The sequence below is a fragment of the Ovis canadensis genome, chromosome 18 (assembly GCF_042477335.2).
Source record: "Ovis canadensis isolate MfBH-ARS-UI-01 breed Bighorn chromosome 18, ARS-UI_OviCan_v2, whole genome shotgun sequence".
NCBI classification, from domain to species: domain Eukaryota; kingdom Metazoa; phylum Chordata; class Mammalia; order Artiodactyla; family Bovidae; genus Ovis; species Ovis canadensis.
This window is the reverse complement of record NC_091262.1, coordinates 66,132,885-66,160,034: the sequence shown is the minus strand read 5'-3', so window position 1 is coordinate 66,160,034 and position 27,150 is coordinate 66,132,885.

Below are 27,150 nucleotides of genomic sequence, written 5' to 3'. Positions count from 1 at the left end.
GTTTCTTCTGATTCACACATTCAAAGGCTTTGGCGTAGTCAATAAAGCAGAAGTAGATGCTTTCCTTGAATTTTCTTGCTTTTTCTATGGTCCAATGGATGTTGGTAATTTGATCTCTGGTTCCTCTGCCTTTTCTAAAACCAGCTTGAACATGTGGAAATTCATGATTCATGTACTGTTCAAGCCTTGCTTGGGGAATTTTGAGCATTACTCTGTTAGCATGTGAGATGCAGTAGTCTGAGCATTCTTTGGCATTGCCTTTCTTTGGGATTGGAATGAAAACTGACCTTTTCCAGTCCTGTGGTCACTGCTGAGTCTTCCAAATTTGCTGGCATATTGATTGCAGCACTTTCACAGCATCATCTTTCAGGATTTGAAACAGCTCTACTGGAATTCCATCACCTCCACTAGCTTTGTTTGTAGTGATGCTTTCTAAGGCCCACTTAACTTCACATTCTAAGATGTCTGGCTCTAGATGAGTGATCACATCATCATGATTATCTGGGTTGTGAAGATCTTTTTTGTACAGTTCTTCTGTGTATTCTTGCCACCTCTTCTTAATATCCTCTGCTTCTCTTGGATCTACACTGTTTCTGTCCTTTATCGAGCCCATCTTTGCATGAAAATGTTCCCTTGGTATCTCTAATTTTCTTGAAGAGATTTCTAGTCTTTCCCATTCTATTGTTTTCCTCTATTTCTTTGCATTAATGACTTAGGAAGGCTTTCTTATCTGTCCTTGCTAATTGCTGAAACTCTGTAATCAGGCGGATATATCTCTTTCTTTTTCTCCCTTACCTTTTACTTCTCTTCTTTCCTCAGCTATTTGTAAGGCCTCCTTATACAACCATTTTGCCTTTTTGCATTTCTTTGTCTTGGAGATGGTCTTGATCCCTGTCTCCTGTACAATGTCATGAACATCCATAGTTCTTGAGGCATTCTATCAAATCTAATCCCTGGAATCTATAAAATCACTTCCACTGTATAATTGTAAGAAATTTGATTTAGGTCATACCTGAATAGACTAGTGGTCTTATTTTTGCTGACTGTATAGAGTTTATCCACTTTGTTTTACATTTGTTTTCAATATATATTTATAAAAAATATCACTTCAATAGTATATTAAATTACTATTATAGTTTTATGCTTTCTGATTTGACACATAGTGTTATTAACCATTTAGTTCTAAATATTTTGTAATTTCCAGTGTGGGTTCTTTCTAATGCTTGTGTTATGTTGGACTTCACTAAAAAAAAAAAAAAAAAAGAAGAAGAAGGAAGAAAGAAATTTAACACATTTGTAAGTCATTTTATTTCTAATTCAATTATGGTATTATTTTTCAAGGTAGAATCTTTGGTAATATTTCTGATTTTTTTAAATCTTTGAGACTTCTTGTATCTCTGATCCAATTAACTCAGTGTTTATATGTACATAAAAATAAACTTTATGGGGACAGAGAAAAAGAGAGATGTATTCATTCATGTAAATTTTGTTCACATAATTTTGATTTTTAATGTTTTCTATCTGAACTATGTGCAGGTTTTTTTTTTGTTTTTTTTTTTTTTTTGCATTTTTCCAAAGGAATTCATCCCATTCACGTTTAGTGGAATAAATACATGTGGTTATTTAATTGTATTTCATTATTTACTATTATGCATTTAAGTTTGTTTTCATTTTCTCTTTTCCAGTTTCCTTCCTTGACTTCAGTCTTCAAGTTTTGATGTATTTCTTTTGTTCCTAGTTAGTTTGTTTTAAGATTCTGTGATGGCAAAACAGCAGTAAAGGCAGACCAGTAGTGTTAAGACTTTATTACATAATACACAACTATAAAATACCAAACCTTTCAAAGCACTAAAATGTACATAAAGATCTTCAAAACTAATATCTGTTGGAAAATTGGTTCTTCCTGATTTTACATGTACAATGGCAATCTTTTACAACTGTCAGTATTTTTGTAAGTATATGTTGTCGCAGCTCCTTGAGTTTATATTTTATTTGAATAACTGCTTCTAGTGTCAGTTTTCTCACAAAATTGATATTACTTATTGTAGACACAAATTCATAGTATGTACTTTTGTTTGAATTTAACATTCATATTTTATGATAAAAATATTGGATTTCTAATATAAACACACAGTGTACTCATTTTCATTTTTTTCTAGTTACATATAAAATGTCAAACTTCTTAAGGGGAAAATACCTCTTTAATAAAAGAGAATATTAACAGATAAATAAGGTAGTATTCAGTGGAATTATGATGTATATATTCCCAGTGCATTTATGAAATAAATCATTGATTTTTCATAAAAGATATCCAATCAAAATCAATTTATTTATCTTTCCCAAGACATGTGTTTGTCTCAAGTGGAGCATTTAAAAGCTAAATAATTTTCTTTTAAGCATCAGGAAGGATACTGATAGCATAATTTAAAGGATTTAACTTCAGAAGCCATGATGAAAGAAATAGTCCTAATGGTGTTAGCGGGATAAAAGGGAACATATATAGTTGTTAAATGTCAGGCACAACAACTGTGCGAAAATGTTATGCTCCCCAAAGGTACCAAAGAAACAAAGTTAAAGCCTTGAAGAGATCAGAAGCCTGAATGTGTGGATAGACTCACTGAATTTGATGATCCAAACAATCTTACTTGGTAGGAATATGTGAATTCAGGTGGTAGAGTGAAACACACAGAAGTTAAAGGATTTGCTCAAGTCACACCACTCAGAATTCCCTACCTCCTCTTGCATCCAGGAGAGCTTATGGTATTGAATTCTGGCTGAAGGAATTCAGGGTATTTCATTGAATTCTGGCTTAAGTAATTCAGACTATTTCTTCTTCCATCTATTAGCAGAGTGAGCACATCTCTAAAGTGACTGTGGAAACTATTTGTCAAAAATTAAAGAGCCTCCATTTTTTAATCCATTAATAACCAGATGAGACAATATTTTCTGATTAATATGACCACCGTTAACTAAAGCTCAAGCATGCATGGAAAAAAATTCTCCTTTGTATAAGACACTGAAGTTTCAGGAATTATCTATATTTCAGCTAATATTGATACTTAGCTCACCTACAAACAGGGTCTTTATTCTCTTTAGAAGAATGTAATACTTGTTTTATGAGTTTCTAGACAAGTTTAACCAGATGTTTATTCATGCGTGTAGTAAATGTAATAGAGTATAGAGGTAAAGAAATAAGGCTATAATATAACAATGAGATATTAAGATATTATTTTCATTCCAAAAGCATCAAAGTTTCATTTGGTATAATGCACACACAATGAAAGTAAGGTAAATCTATCTAGTGATTCCTTAAAGGTAAAGCCCACATCCAAATAAGTAGACTATTCTTACAGTGGAATCCCACCCAAAGTTCAAGGGGGTAAGACATGGTAGGTTATAGAGAATTTGACGGAGTGGTATATTTTAAAATGTATGATTGTCTAATTATGCTCGTCAAAAATCAATCACTTAAGAATTAGCTAGAATAGTTTCTGGCATTAACTATAAAGTCATCACCAATAAAGAAACAACATCTGCTTTTTAGTGTTTAATTAACTTAATCAGAGGAATATTACACAGTTGATTATGAGTGATAAATAGAATGAATTATTAGGGTGAAAAACTCTGCTAAGGACAAATTTTCAGTGCTTTGCAAATAAGTAATAAGAGAGCAAGTGACCACATCAGTTCATACAGTATAAGTCAAGTCGAGCACACTGTGAGCCAGGTTCCTCAATCAGAACAGGCCTATTAGAGAAACAGTCGCTGTTTTAGCTGAGCTTATTGTCGCCTATAGAATCCAATGGACAGAGGAGCCTGGTGGGCTAGAGTCTATGGATCACAGAGAGTCGGACACGACTGAAGTGGCTGAGCATGAGAGAAAGAAGCCACAACACCTAAGAAAGCAAACTTTCTATGCTATGATAAAGTTACCCACATACACCGTATAGCAATTATTCTCTTAAAATGCAATGTCTAACAATTATCACATTAAAACTAAATTTATGCTTTCTTTTATTTTAGTGGGTTTTTATTAGATTCTTCAAAGACATATTTTCTGTCAGAATTCTGTATGAACCTTAAAGCAGAATAACTATATATCCCCCTTCTTTTTAACAACAACAACAAAAAAAACAGAAAAAAGGAAAAAAAAAAAAACCATACTGACCAAATAAATTGCTTTAGCAATTTAATAGAAATATAATCCAAACAGAAAATACACCTCTTTGAGAGAGAAATATTATGTCAAGAATTACATGTATTCTTTTCATACATATATTTATCGGTGGGTATTTCCCAATTTTCTACAGCAAATACATGTTCTATGACCAAATGTATATGGTGAGAAGCACTATAGCCAAAAAAGAATGTATATTAGTTAATAAACAAGTAATTATAGTATAATTAATTAAATATTAACTCACAGTGAAAAATCTTGTTTATTTAGTTTTTAATTAATGATATTGTAGGTTGTGTTGGTAATTTTGAGATCATCTCCTGTGAGAATCGATTCACATATTTAATGCAATTCTGTTTTTGAAAATTTGTTTATGTCTTAAAAATCTGACAGCTTTTCACAATATAGATTTTATTAGACACTTAGTTTTCTCAAATGTGGGAATCAGCTCAACAATCCTGATTCATGTGCAAATCCATACATATAAGGGAGTTAAATGCAATTAGAAACTATGATTGAAATATACATATATATATTTTTTCATATACATACACACACATACATACACCCACACATATACTCAAGGAGTCAATTCTCAGGTACATTCTACATAACCCTTTAAAGGCCCCAGTGGGATCAAAACTCTAGCTCCTCAGTATAGTATTTAGCTCAATAACCCACAGCTGGATTGTGTTTTGTAAGGTCAGGCCATTCAAATGACTGTTGGCTTGTTCTCGGTATATCTCCCCTGCCTGAGCAGTGCCTGCTTTTATCTCTGTCCTATGCATGTAACTGATCTTCTTCTGTATTTGCCTCAGGCCCCAGCGGGTGATTGTTCTCATCAAAGGCCAGGTGAGGGTGTTGATCCTCTACTGGTTTCCCTGGTAACTAGTGAGCCCAGCTGAAATCAATTCCCCTTCTAACTGATAATCACTCCTCTCCTGGCAGGAGTAAAGACTGCCGCCAAGTCCTGCCTGTAGACCAAGGTGCATAGTGGGGCACTGCTCCAGGACCTGGCCTCAGACAGGTAAGCTTCCCCATCCATTAAACTGTTGATCTCTCTCCTGCTGACTCTGTCCTCTTTCTTTGGTCTTGAAGCTAGGCAAGCAGAGAGCTTATAGGCCTGTGGGATGCAGCCGAACCGTTTTTCTCCCATTTCCTCTTCACAGTCTCTCATTCCTGCTCCTTGGGGTCACTTCCCCAAGAAATCTGCCTGAATGCAAGCCCTTGACTCCAGCTTTGCTTCAGGGTGCAGACCCAGGTTACAACTCTTGGCTGTAGTGGCCCTTGAGAAAGTATAACTTCAGGATGGGATTCTGAAGGTGGTATGTAACCCATTGGTCAGATATTGAAGGTAATAACTTGTATATGGAGATGTAAAAACTATAAAATAAAGCATTATTTGCTACAGCGCTTGACTATGGTGTGTCCAGAAGGTGAACCATTGGTGTTTTGAGGTGGCAGTATCAAAATGTATGAAGACAGTCAAAACTGTGGGAATTGTAGAGAGGACTCAGCAAAATGCGTTACATACCCTCCAAAACTGCCTAAAATCAGAATAGTCAACGAACAAATCCAGGCATACAACTAACAACTAATGCTCCAAGGCATTATTAAAGCAACTTACCCCTTATAGACTCAGAGCAAAACATTCTGAAAATCAGACACAGGATTTAATTTTAAGTAAAACCTACAAAAGATGAATACATAGTTTCAACAAGTCTTCTAAACTGGAGTCATGGCCCCCACAGGAGGGGAAAAAAATGACACCCGTGTTGTGGGACAAAGTCATTAGGGAAAACAGTTAAGGATCTTCTAGTGCAGATCTGTTGATAGCTGGAGCTGTGTTCCCTCCCTGCTATTTACCTGGGGCCAAGCTTCCCTGATGGCTCAGACGGTAAAGTGTCTGCCCGCAATGCAGGAGACCCGGGTTCGATTCCTGGGTCGGGAAGATCCCCTGGAGAAGGAAATGGCAATCCACTCCAGCACTCTTGCCTGGAAAATCCCATGAACGGAGGAGCCTAATAGGCTACAGTCCATGGGGTCACAAAGAGTCAGACACGACTGAGCGACTTCACTTTAAACTATGGTGGAGGTAATGAAGATAATGATGACCTCCTTCAAAAGAGCCCATGCATGTACTGCTACACTCATTACTCCTGCAGCAGGCCACCACCGACCCACGACTCCACTGGAGACTCCTAGACACTCCCAGGCAAGTCTGGGTCAGTCTCTTGTGGGGTCACTGCACCTTTCTCCTAGGTCCTGGTGCACACAAGTTTCTGTTTGTGCCCTCCGAGAGTCTATTTCCCAGTCCTATGTAATTTCTGGCAGCTCTATGGTGGGGTTAATGGCGACCTCCTCCAAGAGGGCTTATGCCATACTTAAGTCTGCTGCACCCAGAGCCCCTGTCCCCATGGCAGTCCACTGTTGACCCGCACTGGTCATAGGAAACACCCTCTTCCAAAAACACAAGAGAAGACTACACATGGACATCACCAGATGGTCAACACAAAAATCAAATTGATTATATTCTTTGCAGCCAAAGATATAGAAGCTCTACACAGTCAGCAAAAACAAGATAGGAAGCTGACTGTGGCTCAGATCTTGAATTCCTTATTGGCAAATTCAGACTTAAATTGAAGAAAGTAGGGAAAACACTAGACCATTCAAGTATGACCGAAATCAAATCCCTTATGATTATACAGCAGAAATGAGAAATAGACTCAAAGTATTAGATCTGATAGAGTGCCTGATGAACTATGGATGAAGGTTCCTGACATTGTACAGGAGACAGGGATCAAGATGATCCCTAAGAAAAACAAATACAAAAAACAAATTGGCTGTCTGAGGAGGCCTTACAAATAGCTGTGAAAAGAAGCAAGGTGAAAAGCAAAGGAGAAAAGGAAAGATATACCCATTTGAATGCAGAAATCCAAAGAACAGTGAGGAGAGATAAGAAAGGCTTCTTCAGTGATCAATGCAAAGAAATAGAGGAAAACAACAGAATGGGAAAGACAGTGATAACTTCAAGAATATTAGAGATACCAAGGGAACATTTCATGCAAAGATGGGCTTGATAAAGGACAGAAATGGTGTGGACCTAACAGAAGCAGAAGATATTAACAAGAAGTGGCAAGAATACACAGAAGAACTGTACAAAAAAGATCTTCACAACCCAGATAACTACAGTGATGTGATCACTCACCTAGAGCCAGACATCCTGAAATGTGAAGTCAAGTGGACCTTAGAAAGCATCACTATGAGCAAAGCTAGTGGAGGTGTTGGAATCCCAGTTGAGCTCTTTCAAATCCTAAAAGATGATGCTGTGAAAGTGCTGCACTCAATATGCCAGCAAATTTGGAATACTCAGCAGTGGCCACAGGAATGGAAAAGGTCAGTTTTCATTCCAATCCAAAACCAAGGCAATGTCAAAGAATGTTCAAACTACAGCACAATTGCACTCATCTCAAACGCTAGTAAAGTAATGCTCAAAATTCTTCAAGCCAGGCTTCAGCAATACGTGAACCATGAAATTCCAGATGTTCAAGCTGGTTTTAGAAAAAGCAGAGGAACCAGAGATCAAATTACCAACATTGTCTAGATCATGAGAAATGTAAGAGAGTTCCAGAAAAACATCTATTTCTGCTTTATTGACTACATCAGTGCCTTTGACTGCCAGGGTCCAGCCCCGGTGGATCCAGGGTGATTCGAAGGTGGGGACGGAGTTGGCGTTCTTGGAAATAACTTATTTAGTTACAGATAGAGAGGGATTAGAAAATTAGCAGAGAAAAAGAGGCTGAATAACTTGGTTCACATGGAATACCAATCACCACCTATGTAGGCTGCAGGTGTCTTCCCATTTTCCCGAAGGAGAGGAGGCACTGAGGCCCCCCTGGTCTGATCTTAGAAGCCCAGGCAAAATTAGCAGGCTTGATGGGTACCCATGCACCAGATGGGAATTCAGCCAGAAAAACGGGGAGCAAGAAAGAAGTGACATGGGGAAATCAGTCTTTCCGGAAACTGATCCCATTTCTTTATTTTTGGGTTTGCTTATATACCTTTTATTACACATAGGGATGAAAACAGAGTCACGTGGGGATCAGCAGTCCTTTATCAAAATCAGGTGCTTCACATAAATGTATAAATAAAAAGGTCTTAGGGGTTTTACATCTTCTTCTGGCCATGAGACCTGCTGACATTTTACGACCCTTTATTTCTGATAACCAAAAAACTTATTTTTTCCAAGGGTGTTTTTTCTTAAATAAAGTTGCATTTTCTCCAAATAAAGTTGCATTCCTATAGGGTGAGGGTGTAGTGAGTTACAATCAAGAAAGGAATTTATTTAACCCAAGGTTAACATGATTAACCTTAAGGGCTAATACTTATTTCTCCTATATGTTAGTTATATTCATTATAAGGACAGGGAATATGGAGATTTAGCAGCAAACGTCAGCCCAACAAATGAAAATCCTTTCCCCAATGTTCCCCTTAAAATCTATTTAGTCTTAAGATAGTGATAAAGTTACATTTTTACATAGCAAGGACACAGTGATTTATAACAAAGTACAGTGATCTATTACAAAAGAGAAAATTCATTAACCCAAAAAGTCTAGTATTGCTAACCTTAAAAACTACTATAATTCCTTTTCTATATTCCAAATACATTGATTAATATATTCCCAGGTGCCTAAGGATATGGAGGCCTGGCGGCAATCATTGACTCAACAATGAGAAAATCCCTATGCTAATTAAGACTTTCAAAATACTCCAAACTCTCTGTGCTGTTTATGGTTGAGAGGTAAACAATCATGTGCTTAGTGGCAGGAGTATGGATAATCCTGTCACACAAGCTAGTCTGTCAGCAGAGAGGTTTGACCTGAGACACCCTTGTCACATCCAGGGTAGGGAATTAGCAGCAGTTATTGGCACAACAAATGAAAAAAACCCTTCACCAATATAATTCCTAACCAACCCACTATACTGACAATTTCCAACTTCCCAAAAGAATTTGCCTTTAGTAAGTCTAAAACATCTCGTGCCTCTCAGGTTAGGAGGCTGTAAACAATCACATGTGGCCCGAAGAACCTATACAGGTGGGCTAGATAACCTTCAGAGGAGTCCGTAAGCTGAAACACTCTTGTCATGCCCAGGAATTTTTATTGACTTGGAGCTGCACGTTAACTCCTTCTCTGAGAAATGGTGATGGGGGTAGAGCCCCCTGTAAAGTCAAAGGTGTAGGTGAGAGCATAAAACAGACTCTGGTTTTGGGGGTAGATGCTCGGAAACAGGGGGTTTCCTGAGGCTTGATCACGCCTTTGCGTATGCCAAGGCTCCTTCCTCATGACCTTTGCCATGGGTGGAGTTGCTCATGCTGGCCCCCGGCATTTGACTGTGTGGATCACAACAAACTGTCAAGAATTCTCAAAGAAATGGGAATACCAGAGCACCTTTCCTGCCTCCTGAGAAATCTGTGTGCTTGTCAGGAAGCAACAGTTACAACTGGACATGGAACGACAGACTGGTTGCAAATCAGGAAAGGAGTATGTCAAGTCTGTATCATCACCCTGCTTATTTAACTCCTATGCGAGTACATCATGAGAAATGCTGGGCTGGATGAAGTAAAAGCGGGGATCAAGATTGCCGGAAGAAATATCAATAACCTCAGATATGCAGATGACACCAGCCTTATGGCAGAAGCGAAGAACTAAGGAGCCTCTTGAATAAAGTGAAGGAGGAGAGAGAAAAAGTTGGTTTAAAGCTCAACATTCAGAAAATGAAGATCATGGCATCCGGTCCCATCACTTCATGGGAAATAGATGGGGAAACAGTGGAAACAGTGTCAGACTTTATCTTTTTGGGCTCCAAAATCACTGCAGATGGTGACTGCAGCCATGAAATTAAAAGATGCTTGCTCCTTGGAAGAAAAGTTATGACCAACCTAGACAGCATATTAAAAAGCAGAGACATTACTTTGCCAACTGAGGTCTGTCTAGTCAAGGCTATGGTTTTTCCAGGAGTCATGTATGGATGTGAGAGTTGGACTATCAAGAAAGCTGAGATCCAAAGAACTGATGCTTTTGAACTGCGGTGTTGGAGAAGACTCTTGAGAGTCATTTGGATTCAACCAGTCCATCCTAAAGGTAATCAGTCCTGAATATTCATTGCAAGGACTGATGCTGAAGCTGAAACTCCAATACTCTGGCCACCTGATGCAAAGAACTCTTATTGAAAAGACCCTGATATCAGAAAAGATTGAAGGCAGAAGGGGACACCAGAGGATGAGATGGTTGGATAGCATCACCGACTCAATGGACATGAATTTGAGTAAACTCTGGGAGCTGGTGATGGACAGAGAGGTCTGGCATGCTGCAGTCCATGGGGTTGCAAACAGTTGGTCATGACTGAACTGAACTGTAGAAACATTGATCCGATGGCATGGGAGAGAAACTTCATAAAATGAGGAGGTGTGATACACCTGCTCACATTCATAAGATATTCCCTCTAATTTAAAACACAAATCTTTGCATCTCACATACTGCTATTAAGAGTCACATTGCTTGGTCGACTTTTAGAAATTGAAGGCATTATTGATCAAGATTATTGCAAGCTCTTAGCTTCCAAAGTGGCTCAGTGTTGACGAATCTCCCTGCCGATTTCAGGAGACATGGGTTCGATCCTTGGGTTGGAACGATTCCCCTAGGGGAACAAACCAACCCACTCAAGTATTCTTGCCTAGAGAATCCCATGGACTGAGGAGCCTGGTGGGTTCCAGAGCATGGGGTATCAAAGAGTTGGACACAACTGAGCACGCATACATGCATACATTGTGATCTCTAAAGGAGACCCAGCCCTCTGCAGGGATCAGTTGTGTGGCCAGCTTATAATTATCTGGTGTTATCACCCAGCAGATCCTGTGGTGCTATCTGTGATAGATTAAAATGCTATGAGAATCACACGGTACAATTCTATGATTATGGAGAAAATACTTATTTTGCTGCCAAAAAAAAACCACTTATCACTTGTAAAGTGAATCCTTTCATGTTACTGGTTGATGCTAAATGACTGTGAGAGCAGAGCTGTTCATCATGAGCTTAAATTTATTTCACCTACTGAGCCATAACTTGGAGTAATGTGATGGCAGTCCATTATATAACAGACAGAAAACACATTTGGCATTAGATCTGAGAAGATCCAGAGGGCACAGATTGGTTATAAAAAGACTACTCAGAGAGAGATACATTTTTAAAAATCTTAAAAAAATGTCTTCAAAAGTATTTTGAAAGTTAATATATGCATAAAGCAAAAACAGAGTGTGATATAAGAGGAATTCTGAGAGCATAAGAGAAACATCTTTAAGAGAAAAAATGGAAATATTCACGTCTTCTCCCTTCTGTATCCCTTTCTCAGAACACTAGCAAAACAAATCCATGTTATAACAAAAATAACCTCAAGCAACAAACTTTTTATGCTATATGACTGCTTTTAATTTTCCACTAGTAATATATCATCACTTCATTTTACATTGAATATTAATTATGCAGTTGTTCAAATCCAAGCATTCTTTTTCTTTTTTTTTTCCCAAGCATTCTTCATTGGTTTGTATTTTTAGAAAAAACATTTTAGGTGAACAGCAAAAGGTAGTTTTCATTATAAAATGAAATGTGTACTTTATAAAATAGGAAGTTATAAAGACAATGATAAAGGAGGGAAAATTATCCTACAAAGTAGTCAAGAATTCCCATATAATACAGATTCAAGAGACACATAGTTTGACAGAATAAACTTAATTTTTCAAAATTTTATATTATAGAAATTTTATGAAAATAACTAATTGAATTAATGGCAACAATTATATATCTTAAAAAAGCTCAATCACATATGAAGGAGGCTCTCAGGAGGTGATAGTTTAGTCAAGTGAGCTGAAATCATCATCTTTTATTTTCTAGAGTCAATTCATGTAGTGTCTAAAATTGATACATAAAGAGATGTAAAAAACTTAGTGAGAGTTATGAAATGGGGGCGAGGTGGGCCAAGAGAACTCTTTTTTTAGTTTTATTTTCTTTTCAAGTACATATATTAGTTTTATAACACTAATAAAATGAAAACAATGCTATAACAGTAAGATTTTTGTGTTCTTTATTGATCATGTTGAAAAGCTTAAAAAGTGTAAAGGCATCTATTGTTGATTCTAATAAGGAAACAATTCAAATTGGATGCAGCTATACATAGGTCCTGGCATGATGAAAATTTTAATTTTGTTAACTCCATTTTCTTAGTCTTTAAAAATGAGTGGTATTAATAAAGCACTGCAAGGAGATCCAACCAGTCCATTCTGAAGGAGATCAGCTCTGGGATTTCTTTGGAGGGAATGATGCTAAAACTGAAACTCCAGTACTTCGGCCACCTCATGCAAAGAGTTGACTCACTGGAAAGACTCTGATGCTGGGAGGCATTGGGGGCAGGAGGAGAAGGGGATGACAGAGGATGAGATGGCTGGATGGCATCACTGACTCGATGGACGTGAGTCTGAGTGAACTCCGGGAGATGGTGATGGACAGGGAGGCCTGGCATGCTGCGATTCATGGGGTCACAAAGAATCCGACTGAGCGACTGAACTGAACTGAACTGAATAATATTCTAGGTTAAAGAAATGGGTTAACTGAATCCTTAGTTTAGGCATATCTGGCATTTCTGGCATTGATATTTCTTTTAGTTTGTTTGCTTTGAATTAAGATTTTTTTTTCCCCTTAACATACTGCTATAGGCTGAATGTTTATGTCCCCTAAAAATTCACTGGCTGAATCAGTAATTCCTATCATGATGGTATTTGGAGGTGAGGCCTTTGCAAAGCAATTGAGGGACAAGGGTGGAGGCATCCTGATCGAATCAGTGTCCTTATTAAAAGGAAGAACCAAAGCATTTTTTTTTCCTACAAAACAGGACTCAGCAAGTCAGGAAGAGGACTTACACCAGAACCAAACCATGGTGGCATTCTGATCTTGGATTCCCCACTCCAGAACTGTGAGAAATAATTTTATGTTATTTAAGCCGCCCAGCCTATGTTTTTTTCTTAATGCAGCCTAAAGCACATATGACTCAAATGAAGATAATAATGGGGTTGGTTTAGTCACTAAATTGTCCGAATCTTGAGACTTCATGGACTGTAGCCTGCCAGACTCCTCTGTCCATGGTATTTTCCAGGTGAGAATACTGGGGTGGGTTGCCATTTCCTTCTCCAAATAATAGGGTTAAGTGGGCTAAAACCCGATGTTCTGAATTTCCAAATTTTGCTTTCTGAACATTCACCCCAGATCATTCCACTATTCTTTATTTTTCCTTTATTGCTTTTTGTTGTTTGATATATCTTTTAGAGCTGAGTGGTTTCTCATTAGGGTTCTGTTCTCTTAAAAGCTAGTTGTAACTTACTTCCAGAGCTTTTTGCAGTGGCATGTAGCATTTTGAAAACTATTGTATTTATTTATTACTCTTGCCAAAACATCCTCCCATGTGGTCAGTTAAAACTTTCCTCATGATCCATTGAATATGGGCAGTACAAGAAGGATTCCTCGTCATCTGTAGAATTATGCTAATAGTCTTAATTTTGCCTTGAATGACATATGAAATTATTATAAATGTTGTGGTCATTATATTCTTGTATATAACTGTGGTTACACTCTGGTGTTAATAAAAATCTATAGATTTTTTTTATACTTCCTTGAATTTCAATTATGTTTTCTATAAATGATATGCATTTTTCTCAGTTCCAGTCCATAAACTTTAAATTTTTTTTGCAAATGCTAACCCAAAAGCAATCAATTAACAAAGAATGATAAAATATATCCCTATATATCACTCAACGTTTTCATTTCACTCTGAGTGTGAAGGGAAGGGAAGGATTCATTCCTCCTTGCGTGAAAGGTGAGTAGTTGTAGCTAGGACTTTGCCGTAGAATAGATGACTGTTGGAGGAGGTCATCAAGGAGACATGACCACCGGTTGACCTGGGAGGGGTGGACCTGGGCAAGACAATTACTGGCTCCCTCCCTTCTCCCCCAGGGTGTCTCTGGTGGCTCAGACAGTAAAGAATCTGCCTGCAATGTGGGAGACTTGGGTTCAATCCCTAGGTCTCGAAGATCCCCTGGAGAAGGGCATGGCAACCCACTCCAGTATTCTTGCCTGGAGAATCCCATGGACAAAAGAGCCTGGCAGGCAGTGTTCAGGGGGTCACAAAGTGTCAGACATGACTCAGTGACTAACACTTTCACTTTCCCTTCTCCCTCATCCTTGAATGTACATTCCACTTGCCCTTCCCTGCTCCCACAATCTGCTGCAAGGATACAGCTTTGAAATAGAAATGTGTGCCAAGCCTGTCTGGACTGGGTATATGACTGAACTCAAGTAAAGCCTCTGTATACAATTTTAGTATTTGGTGGGCAGGTGCAGAAATCTACTTATCTTGCAGTCATCCAAGAGAAGTATTTACATTCTCTGGCTTATTAAACTGGCCCCCTGTTAATCTGGAGAGGTCTGCCTCTTTCTTTGGTCTCTCCCTGCCCTCTGAGTGTGGATGCCAGTTTCAGATTATACCTAGGAAGTACCTGAGGAGGTTGGGGAAGCAACAATTACATAGCAGCTTGATTAAATTCATAGTGAATCTCTCATTTCATATCTCCTATGCCGACTAAGGTCCATCTAGTAAAGGCTATGGTTTTTCCAGTGGTCATGTATGGATGTGAGAGTTGGACTGTGAAGAAGGCTGTAGGCCAAAGAATTGATGCTTTTGAACTGTGATATTGGAGAAGACTCTTGAGAATCCCTTGGACTGCAAGGAGATCCAACCAGTCCATTCTGAAGGAGATCAGCCCTGGGATTTCTTTGGAAGGAATGACGCTAAAGCTGAAGCTCCAGTACTTTGGCCACCTCATGTGAAGAGTTGACTCATTGGAAAAGACTCTGATGCTGGGAGGGATTGGGGGCAGGAAGAAAAGGGGACAATGGAGGATGAGATGGCTGGATGACATCACAGACTCAATGGAATTGAGTCTGAGTAAACTCCGGGAGTTGATGATGGACAGGGAGGCCTGGCGTGCTGCGATTCATGGGGTCGCAAAGAATCAAACACTACTGAGCAGCTGAACTGAACTGAAACACCGTTAACCATTTTTTTCTTCTCCTTGACTTTGTTGCATTCTCAGCTGTAATTCTTGGATCTTTATTTTTTCATTTTTCACTTATACAATACAAAATATTCTTTTAATTGAAGCACTAAGGTTTTTAATTCCAAGGTCAAAATTTCCTTATATCTTTCTTTACTGTCCTAAACTAAGATCCTTTTAACTTTTTTATTTAATATTTTAAAATGTATAATATTTTTACTTTGATATTTTAATGATAACATAGTTTCTTTCATATTTCTGAAATTATATCCTATACTTTTTTTTTTTTTTTAGTTTTTCTCCTGTGAATCTTTTTTTTTTTTTTTTTTCGGGGAGTAGAAGGCTGTGTGTACTGAGTTTAATATCTTTCTTTGTATGTTTGTATTATCCTCAAATATTTAATGATTATTTGATGACTATTCAGCTTGAAGATGCATATGTTTTTTTGACTTGTAATTTAATATGGCCTCTAATTATGCTGGTTCCCTTCACTGAAATTTTGGTAGGACAAAATGAGTTCTATTCCCTAGTGAAATGAAGGTGTAGTTCATTTACATGTCCATTGTTTCCGATGCTCATAATTTGAGACTCTTGATTCATTTGCTCCTCTTCTCCAACCTCGACACCTACAGTGAATGTCACCAGTTTCTACACTTTAGTTTCAGACAGTTCTAGATTTAAGTTTGGAGCAAATGTAAGAGAGAACTATTTATTTTCCTCTTTTTACTTAATTCACACTTAATGTCTGAAGTTGGAAGGTTTTACCTCAGGTTTTGTTTGATTCCTTTTATGTCTTTCTTTTCCTTTCCTAAATAACATCAATTATTTTTAAAGAAAGTAGCTTGCAGTGCTTTATAGTGTGATCATGCTACCAACAACTGATGCGTATGTGGATAGCTAAAGAATCCTGCCTGTCCCAGCAGTCCTGAAAGCATTTCTTTCATTTTTTTCTGATTAATTTTGAAGATGCTCCAATTTCTTTGTATTTCCTGACTTTGTGCTTGAAGTTGATCTGTTACTACTTTCCCTTTCTTTGAGTGTGTGTTCCTTTTCCCATCCTTTGCATTTTTTGAGAATTAAGATTTTTTTAAATTATGTAATTTTATGGCATTTTGTTATATTTTAGTTTTCCATTCTTATCCAAACTTGAACCTTTTCATTTCAAATTTCATATGCTTCTGTGACATTAATGTTGTTGAATACACTTTGATAATTACTTTTAAAAAGGTACTTTGTCTACTTTATTATGCTTATAAAATAATAGTTCATAGCTTATCCACTTTTCTAGGAAACATAAAAAAATTTGTAAGAGATAGCTTGTTTAATTTCTCTAGGCATTTGCATTGATGTATTCCAACTTCTAAAAATTGTTCACTTAATAAAATATGATTAGGTTAAATTATCCATTTCAATTTTATCTCAAAGCTATTATCTCATATAACTTCAATTTGGTGATGTGAAGCATCTCCATTAACCATTTTCTGTGCAACTTCTCAGTTACCACTGCCAATTTCACTAGAAGTATTAGTGGGTTTAATTATTTCTCTATAAGCATAAACCTATGTTTATTGAATTTAATAAACACATACTACATATAAGATGCTGATTTCAAATGGATTTCATTATCCGTGTCCACTGAACTCTATGAAGAACTATAGCACAATAAAGGTGCCATGAAGACAGTTCTGTAGAGCTGAGTTAACAACATTGTTAGTGAAGCTCTATGAAAGTAGAGAATTAGTTTCTTGATGAATGTTTTAAATATTAATTTAGTTGGGTCTTGATTAATTCAGAAATTTATTAAGTCATATCTAAATACCTTATTAAATCCAATCAAGGTTTATTTTTTAAAAATTGAGAAAGTAAGCATAATTAAAATCAGGGTACCCCCAAGAATATCATTTCTAACAGGTCTGGCACACTAAGACTATATTTTAACATGCATAATCAACTCATATTTTTCCTGTTGCACAATAAGAAAAAATAACATTAATAGTCTTTTTAAATTTTTTAATCTAAAAGAATTTTTCATACTCTTCATAATTTTTCATTTAATGTCACTTTCTGACCTCTTTGCTAAGAGAAATAACCTTCAAAATAACTAATTATACTCATAAAATATTTCCCATATAGTTAAAAAAAAACATGCATTTAAGATAAAACTCAAAAAAATAACATACTTTATTTAAACTTTTCTCTTTCACCTTGAAGCTTACCTAAAGCTTTAGTCTTATCCTACAGTTCATTAAAGCAACCTCTGTTATTTAAATTAAAATAGCGTTTTCACAAAAAAGAGGCTTAATAAACTGTGGGACCTCAGAGAAATCTAACCTATATCTAGTTCTGTGTCTACTCTCCACCTTCTAAAATATAAAAGAAAACAGAAGAAATTTTGTGGTTTCGAGTGTTGACAGATGTTTGTGATCAAAGGTACCCAAGAGATAATAGTCAGCTTCAAAGCTAAAAACAAAGGAATATTTTAAGAGGTTAAGTTTATACCTTATAGATAGATTTTGGTATTTTATTCCAATTAATTTTCTACATTTGCAAAAATAAAATTATTCCACATTGTTATGTAGACATGGCAAGCTATGTTTCTATACCAGAATTTAAACTTTCATAGAGTTATGCTCAGTTGGTTGCCCAGCTGATAAAGAATCCACCTGCAATGCGTGAGACCTGGGTTCGATTCCAGGGTTGGGAAGATACACTGGAGAAGGGAAAGAATACCCACTCTAGTATTCTGGCCTGGAGAATTTCATGGACTGAATATTCCATGCAGTCACAAAGAGTCTGACATGACTGAGTTATACAGAAAGGTCACAGTATTTACATCAGATAATTTTATGCGATTTGTAAAATAATTCCTGTCATGCTAGAAGACACTGCACTGACCAACTTGGGCTATGCAAAACAACCATGTTGTTGGCTTAGACAGGTCCAGTAGAAATCCATCACAAGATGAAGTGATTTGGAGCTGAACCTGGGTAGGGGCATGATTCAGAAGGTTAATATTGTCAAGATTGTAATAATCTTCAAATTTCCTATAGATAGGGACTATGTATACCATAGATATGAAGAGCTGACTCATTGGAAAAGGCTTTGATGCTGGGAAAGATGGAAGGCAGAAGGAGAAGGAGGCAACAGAGGGATGGGATGGTTGGGTAGCATCACTGACTCAGTGTACATGAGTGAGCAAATTCCAGGAGATAGTGAAGGACAGGAAAGCCTGGCATGATGCAGTCCATGGGGTGGCAGAAAATTGGACATAACTTAGCAACTAAACAATATCATAAGAATTGTAGATAGGGATTCTTAAAGACCTGCTTGTATAAAGTAAAAAAAATCAAAACAACCTCAGTATATAAACAAACATGTGGACTAAGAGATTTCCTTGCTTTGTCCCCAACTGACTTGGAACCCATAACTGAATCCCGGTCAGTTGTCATGTCTATTAATAAAAATGAGTATATGACAAAGGGTTGATTATACTGGATAGGCATAGTAAATATCTCTGTAATTCTTACTGATTTCTTCTGTAGTGGAACCGACCTTTACCAAGATTATACAGGGATGTAGTGGAATACTGTCATTGTCAGTAAGAATATGTAAATAAGTTTATGATAATACTGGTATTGATTATCAAAATATTGGGAGATCAAATTAAAGTCTTTTAAAACTGTATTCTGATGGAAAATTACTGCCTAAGGAAAAACTGGCTTTAGCTAACCATCAGCTTGTTTCTATGCTAAATATTCCTGTTCAAGTTTATCACATGGTACATAGATTAAGGAGGGAAATTGAGTCATAAAACATGAAAATATATGTAATGGCTCTATGCTGCTGCTGCTACTGCTGCTAAGTCACTTCAGTCGTGTCTGACTCTGTGCGACCCCATAGATGGCAGTCCACCAGGCTCCCCTATTCCTGGGATTCTCCAGGCAAGACCACTGGGGTGGGTTGCCATCTCCCTCTCCAATGCATGAAAGTGAAGGGTGAAAGTGAAGTCGTTCAGTCGTGTCCGACTCCTAGAGACCCCATGGACTGCAGCCCACCAGGCTCCTCCATCCATGGGATTTGCCGGGCAAGAGTACTGGAGTGGGGTGCCATGGCTCTAATGAATCGATTATTTTTTTCAGTCCAGCCTATACCACACCAGCTCCCTGAAATGTTCAGCAAATGCAAAATGCTTTTCCTTTTACTTTATCAGGTGCATAAATGCTATACTAAGTGTCAATAACCAAGAAAATATTATCATGTATTTTGCAATAGAAGGCATTCAAGGGCCAGATTTAAATTAGTTAATTCGGGAAAGAATTAACTCCGTTGGTTGGGTTATGTAAACCCTGCATATTTCTAGGAAATGCCTGTCTTTAGCCAGGGTCCTTTGCTGGTTCCTGAGATCTAAGTCCTTACAATATTATACAGGATAAGAGTGTTTTGTCTGCCAGAGGCCTTTGCAACATTCACTACCATTTGTTTAAATAGTTTATGCTAACAGTATGGTTTAGGTTGAAATTCTCTCTTTGTATGCCTGAAACCTTGGGCCATGAAGTATCAGTTGATCAGAGAGTTTATGCTAACAATAAAATTTATGAGTAATGTCTTTCTTTGCTCTGGGCAGCTGGAGTCTGAGCAGCTGAGGCCAGTTATACAGACACATGCCTGTATGTTTGAATTTCAATAAAACTCTGGATACTGAGACTTGGGAGTTCTTCCTTGGTTGGCAATGATTTACACATATTATAATACATCGTTGCTATGAGAAACAAGTGAATTCATGCAATTCTAGGATAGGACATTTGGAAGTTTGTGCCTGGTTTCTCCTGGGCATTGTTCTTCATACTTCTCCCATTGCTGGAATATATGCGTACCTAAATGTAATAACCTAGAACGATGAGTATAACAGCTTTTCCGAGTTCCGAGAGTCCTTCTGATGAATCATCGGTCCCAAAGCTGGTCTTGTGAAACCCCAACTTACAGCTCCTCTCTAATAGCCTCTGATTAATGGCAGAAAAATTGGCTCATATTTACAAAATATGTCTGTTCTTTGAGCTTTTTGGAATATAGTATCTAAACTAGAATTACCATCAATTTTGCACTTAAAAGATCAAAATACAGAGCCATTGTTCTAATAAAATAGATTTCAAAACACATACACACAAACAAGAGAATTAAATGTGTGGATATCAGGGATTGATATAAATATGAACTTTCAAGGTATGTCAGTATATATATAGTCAGCATATTTTAAAAGATAATTTAGGTCTAGGTTATTTATTAAAAAAAAAACACACTGATTTAAGAAAATACATTACCAGGCCCTCAAGTAGCTCATGAGTAACTATTTTTTCAGTATTTCTTATTCCTAATATAAGAAAAAATATTTTACTATTAGAAAAAATATTGTTGACCCTTATAATAAAAATGTTAATTATCAAGTTTAATGCAAAATATATGTCAGGTTCTGAGTTAAATTATCTGCATCTCTTTTCATCGTTTGTTCTAATCATTGTTGTTGCTCAGTTGCTAAGTTGTATCTGACTGACTCTTTGTGACCCCATGGACTGCAGCATCCAGGCTTCCCAGTCCTTTACAATCTCCCAAATTTTGCTCTAACTCATGTCCATTGAGTCAGTGATGCCATCCAACCATCTTGTTCTCTGTTGAGCCCTTCTCCTCCTGCCCTCAATCTTCCCAGAATCTGGGTCTTTTCCAATGAGTTAGCTCTTCATGTCAAATGGCCAAAGTATCGGAGCTTCAGCATCAGTCCTTCCAATGAATATTCAGGGTTGATTTCCTTTAGAATTGACTGATTTGATCTCCTTGCTGTCCAGGAGACTCTCAAGAGTCTTCTCCAGCACCACGATTTGAATGCATCAATTCTTTGATGCCCAGCCTTCTTTATTGTTCAATTCTCACATCCATACATGACTGCTGGAGAAACCATAGCTTTGAATATACAGACTTTTGCCAGCAAAATGCTGTCGCTTTTCAATACACTGTTTGGGTTTGTCATAGTTTTTCTTCCAGTGAGCAAGAGTCTTTTAATATCATGGATGCAGTCACCATCCCTAGTGATTCTATCACATGCTTTTAGAGGAAATAAAACATTCAATATCTCTCTGAAGGTCATCTCATTAGTAACTTGTAAAGCTCAGCCTGTGATCTGTGTTTATTACACGTGTGTTTGGACTCTGTATAAGTAAGTATGTGGCAGTTGTGTAGGGTATGTATGGATGTAGTCATTCTGCACAATCTAAATATTACATCAATCAGAATACTCTATTCTAAAATTCATTTGAAAATACAGTATCCATTATAAATCCATTGTAAATAACTTTGCATGTTATCCATTATAAATAACTTTGTGTGTCAAATCTGAGAATGGATTTAGTGACTTTTTTAGAAGAAAATGATGACAAGTAAGACTATTTAAAAAATATGTTTGAGTTCTTAATTCTTGATTACTAGGCAGACTTGTACTGGTGTATGTTTCTCAGTTTATGTACATGTGGATACACTTCATGTAGGTAGGATACACCTTTCTCCATATAAAATAAAGTAGAAAAGGGCTTTGGCTCTCATTAAGGGCATGACTCCTATTTATCTATTTATTAACTTCTGTATTTGTTGAAATAACATTTCTTTGGAAACTATTCTGGATATTATTTTGGTCACTGGAAATGCACTTGTGAAATAAAAGTGATATCTGAGTTCTTGAAAATGAGTTTTATAGAGTATGTAAATACTAATTTATGTAGAAGACGTATCAGTCAAGAGGGAACATCAAATATTTAGCCTGAAAGCAAGGAGCAGACAGTTTACTTGGAATAGAAAAGGCATACGGAAGTTTTAGTATTTAAGACGCCACCAGTCATCTTTCTTTTTGCCATGTCATATATACTAGACTTCATTGCTATCAGTTCAGTCCAGCTGCTCAGTCGTGTCCAACTCTTTGCAACCTCATGGACTGCAGCACACCAGGGCTGCCTGTACAGCACTACCTCCCAGAGTTTACTCAAACTCATGTCCATTGAGTCGGTGATGCAGTCAAACCATATGATCCTCTGTTGTCCCCTTCTCCTCTGGCCTTTAATCTTTCCCAGCATAGGGGTCTTTTCAAATGAGACAGTTCTTAGATCAGGTGGCCAAAGTAATGGGATTTCAGCTTCAACATCCAATGAACATTTAGGACTAATTTCCTTTAGGATGGATGGGCTGAATCTCCTTGCAGTCCAAGGGACTCTCAAGAGTCCTCTCCAGCACCACAGTTCAAAAGCATCAATCCTTCAGTGCTCAGCTTTCTTCACAGTCCAACTCTCACATTCATACATGTCTACTGGAAAAAACATAGGCTTGACTAGATGGACCTTTGTTCGCAAGGTAATGTCTCTGCTTTTTTTTTAAAATATAAATTCATTGATTTTAATTGGAGGTTAATTACTTTATAATATTGTATTGGTTTTGCCATACATCAACATGAATCCACCGCAGGTATACACTTGTTCCCCATCCTGAACCCCCTTCCCTCTTCCTTCCCCGTACCATCCCTCTGGGTCTTTTTAATATGCTGTCTAGGTTGGTCATAACTTTTCTTCCAAGGAGTAAGCGTCTTTTAATTTCATGGCTGCAGTCACCATCTGCAGTGATTTTGGAGCCTAAAAAAATAAAGTCAGCCACTGTTTCCACTGTTTCCCATTTATTTGCCATGAAGTGATGGGACCAGATGCCATGATTTTAGTTTTCTAAACGTTGAGCTTTAAGCCAATTTTTTCACTCTCCTCTTTCACTTTCATCAAGAGGCTCTTTAGTTCTTCTTCACTTTCTGCCAAAAGGATGGTGCTATCTGCATATCTGAGGTTATTGATATTTCTCCTGGCAACCTAGATTCCAGCTTGTGCTTCTTCTAGCCCAATGTTTCTCATGATGTACTCTGCATATAAATAAATATAGCAGGGTGACAATATACAGACTTGACATACTTCTTTTCCTATTTGGAACCAGTATGTTGTTCCATGTCCAGTTCTAATTGATTCTTCCTGACCTGCATACAGATTTCTCAAGAGGCAGGTCAGGTGGTCTGGTATTCCTATCTCTCTCAGAATTTTCCACAGTTTATTGTGATCCACACAGTCAAAGGCTTTGGCATAGTCAATAAAGCAGAAATGGATGTTTTTCTTGGACTCTTTTGCTTTTTCCATGATCCAGCAGATGTTGGCAATTTGATCTCTGGTTCCTCTGCCTTTTCTAAAACCAGCTTGAACATCTGGAAGTTCACGGTTCACGTACTGCTGAAGCCTGGCTTGGAGAATTTTGAGCATTACTTTAATAGCCTGAGAGATGAGTGCAATTGTGCAGTAGTTTGAGCATTCTTTAGATTGCCTTTCTTAGGGATTGGTGTGAAAACTGTACCTCTCCAGTCCTGTGGCCACTGCTGAGTCTTCCAAACGTGCTGGCATATTGAGTGCAGCACTTTCACAGCATCATCTTTTAGGATTTGAAATAGCTCACCTGGAATTCCATCGCCTCCACTAGCTTTGTTCATAGTCATGGTTCCTAAGTTCCACTAGACTTCACATTCCAGGATGTCTGGCTCTAGGTGAGTGATCACACCATTGTGATTATCTGGGTTGTGAATATATTTTCTGTATAGTTCTGTGTATTCTTTCCACCTCTTCTTAATATGTTCTGCTTCTGTTAGGTCCATACCATTTCTGTCCTTTATTGAGATCATCTTTGCATGAAGTGTTCCCTTGGTATCTCTAATTTTCTTGAAGAGATCTCTAGTCTTTCCCATTCTTTTTTTTCCTCTATTTCTTTGTACTAATCACTGAAGATGGGTTTCTTATCTCTCCTTGCTATATTTTGGAACTGTGCATTCAGATGCTTATATCTTTTCTTTTCTCCATGCTTTTTGCTTCTCTTCTTTTCTCAGTCATTTGTAAGGACTCCTCAGACAGCCATTTTGCTTTTTTGCATTTCTTGTTCTTGGGGATGGTCTTGATCTCTGTCTCCTATACAGTGTCACAAACCTCTGTCCATAGTTCATCAGGCACTCTGTCTATCAGATCTAGTCCCTGAAATCTATTTCTCACTTCCACTATATAATCATAAGGGACTTGATTTAGGTCATACCTGAATGGTCTAGTGGTTTTCCCTGCTTTCTTCAATTTCAGTCTGAATTTGGTAATAAGGAGTTCATGATCTGAGCCACAGTCAGCTCCTGGTCTTGTTTTTGTTGACTGTCTAGAGCTTCTCAATCTTTGGCTGCAAAGAATATAATCAATCTGATTTCAGTGTTGACCATCTGGTGATGTCCATGTGTAGAGTCTTCTCTTGTGTTGTTGGAAGAGGGTGTTTGCTATGACCAATGCATTCTCTTGGCAGAACTCTGTTAGCCTTTGCCCTGCTTCATTCTGTACTTGGTACCAGGAAGATACCAAGGCCAAATTTGCCTGTTACTCCAGGTGTTTCTTGACTTCCTACTTTTGCATTCCAGTTCCCTATAATGAAAAGTATGTCTCTTTTGGGTGTTAGTTCTAAAAGGTCTTGTAAGTCGTCATAGAACCATTCAACTTCAGCTTCTTCAGCATTATTGATCCGGGCATAGACTTGGATTACCGTGTTATTGAATGGTTTGCCTTGGAAATGAACAGAGATCATTATGCTGTTTTTGAGACTGCATCCAAGTACTGCATTTCAGATTCTTTTGTTGAGTATGATCACTACTCCATTTCGTCTAAGGGAGTCCTGCCCGTGGTAGTAGATATAATGGTCATCTGAGTTGAATTCACCCATTCCAGTCCATTTTAGTTCTCCGATTCCTAAAATGTCGTCGTTCACTCTTGCCATCTCCTGATTGATCACTTCCAATTTGCCTTGATTCATGGACCTAACATTCCAGGTTCCTATGCAATATTGCTCTTTACAGCAATAGACCTTGCTTCCATCACCAGTCGCATCCACAACTGGGTGTTGTTTCTGCTTTGTCTCCATCTCTTCATTCTTTCTGGAGTTGTTTCTCCACTGATCTCCAGTAGCATTTTGGGCACCTGGTGACCAGGGGAGTTCATCTTTCAGTGTCCTATCTTTTTGCCTTCACATACTGTACATGGGGTTCTCAAGGCAGGAATACAGAAGTAGTTTACCCATTCATTTCTCCAGTGGACCACATTTTGTAGGAACTCTCCAACATGACCGGTCCATCTTGGGTGGCCCTACATGGCATGGCTCATAATTTCATTGAGTTAGATAAGGCTGTGTTCCATGTGATTGGATTGGTTTATTTTTCTGTGATTGTGGTTTTCAATCTGTCTGCCTTCTGATGAAGAAGGATAAGAAGCTTATAAAAGCTTCCTGATGGGATAGACTGACTGAGGGGGATACTGGGTCTTGTACTGATGGGCGAGGCTATGCTTAGTTTACTTCAGTTCAGTCACTCAGTCGTGTCTGACTCTTTGCGACCCCATGAATCGCAGCATGCCAGGCCTCCCTGTCCATCACCATCTCCCGGAGTTCACTCAGACTCACGTCCTTTGAGTCGGTGATGCCATCCAGCCATCTCATCCTCTGTTGTCCCCTTCTCCTCCTGCCCCCAATCCCTCCCAGCATCAGAGTCTTTTCCAATGAGTAAACTCTTTGCGTGAGGTGGCCAAAGTACTGGAGTTTCAGCTTTAGCATCATTTCTTCCAAAGAAATCCCAGGGTTGATCTCCTTCAGAATGGACTGGTTGGACCTCCTTGCAGTCCAAGAGACTCTCAAGAGTCTTCTCCAACACCACAATTCAAAAGCATCAATTCTTCGGTGCTCAGCCTTCTTCACAGTCCAACTCTCACATCCATACATGATGACTGGAAAAACCATAGCCTTGACTAGACGGACCTTAGTCGGAAAAGTAATGTCTCTGCTTTTAAATATACTATCTAGGTTGGTCATAATTTTTCTTCCAAGGAGTAAGCGTCTTTTAATTTCATAGCTGCAGTCACCATCTGCAGTGATTTTGGAGCCCCCCAAAAAATCAAGTCTGACGCTGTTTCCACTGTTTCCCCATCTATTTGCCATGAAGTGATGGGACCGGATGCCATGATCTTCATTTTCTGAATGTTGAGCTTTAAGCCAACTTTTTCGCTCTCCTCTTTCACTTTAATCAAGAGGCTTTTTAACTCCTCTTCACTTTCTGCCATTAAGGTAGTGTCATCTGCATATCTGAGGTTATTGATATTTCTCCCGGCAATCTTGATTGCAGCTTGTGCTTCTTCCAGTCCAGCGTTTCTCATGATGTACTCTGCGTATGGGTTAAATAAGCTGGGTGACAATGTACAGCCTTGATGGACTCCATTCCATTTGGAACCAGTCTATTGTTCCACGTCCAGTTCTAACTGTTGCTTCCTGACCTGCATACAGATTTCTCAAGAGGCAGGTCAGGTGGTCTGGTATTCCCATCTCTTTCAGAATTTTCCACAGTTGATTGTGATCCCCACAGTCAAAGGCTTTGGCATAGTCAATCAAGCAGAAATAGATGTTTTCCTGGAACTCTCTTGCTTTTCCCATGATCCAGTGGATGTTGGCAATTTGATCTCTGGTTCCTCTGCCTTTTCTAAATCCAGCTTGAACATCAGGGAGTTCATGGTTCACGTGTTGCTGAAGCCTAGCTTGGAGAATTTTGAGCATTACTTTACTAGCATGTGAGATGAGTGCAATTGTGCGGTTGTTTGAGCATTCTTTGGCATTGCCTTTCTTTGGGATTGGAATGAAAACTGACCTTTTCCATTCCTGTGGCCACTGCTGAGTTTTCCAAATTTGCTGGCATGTT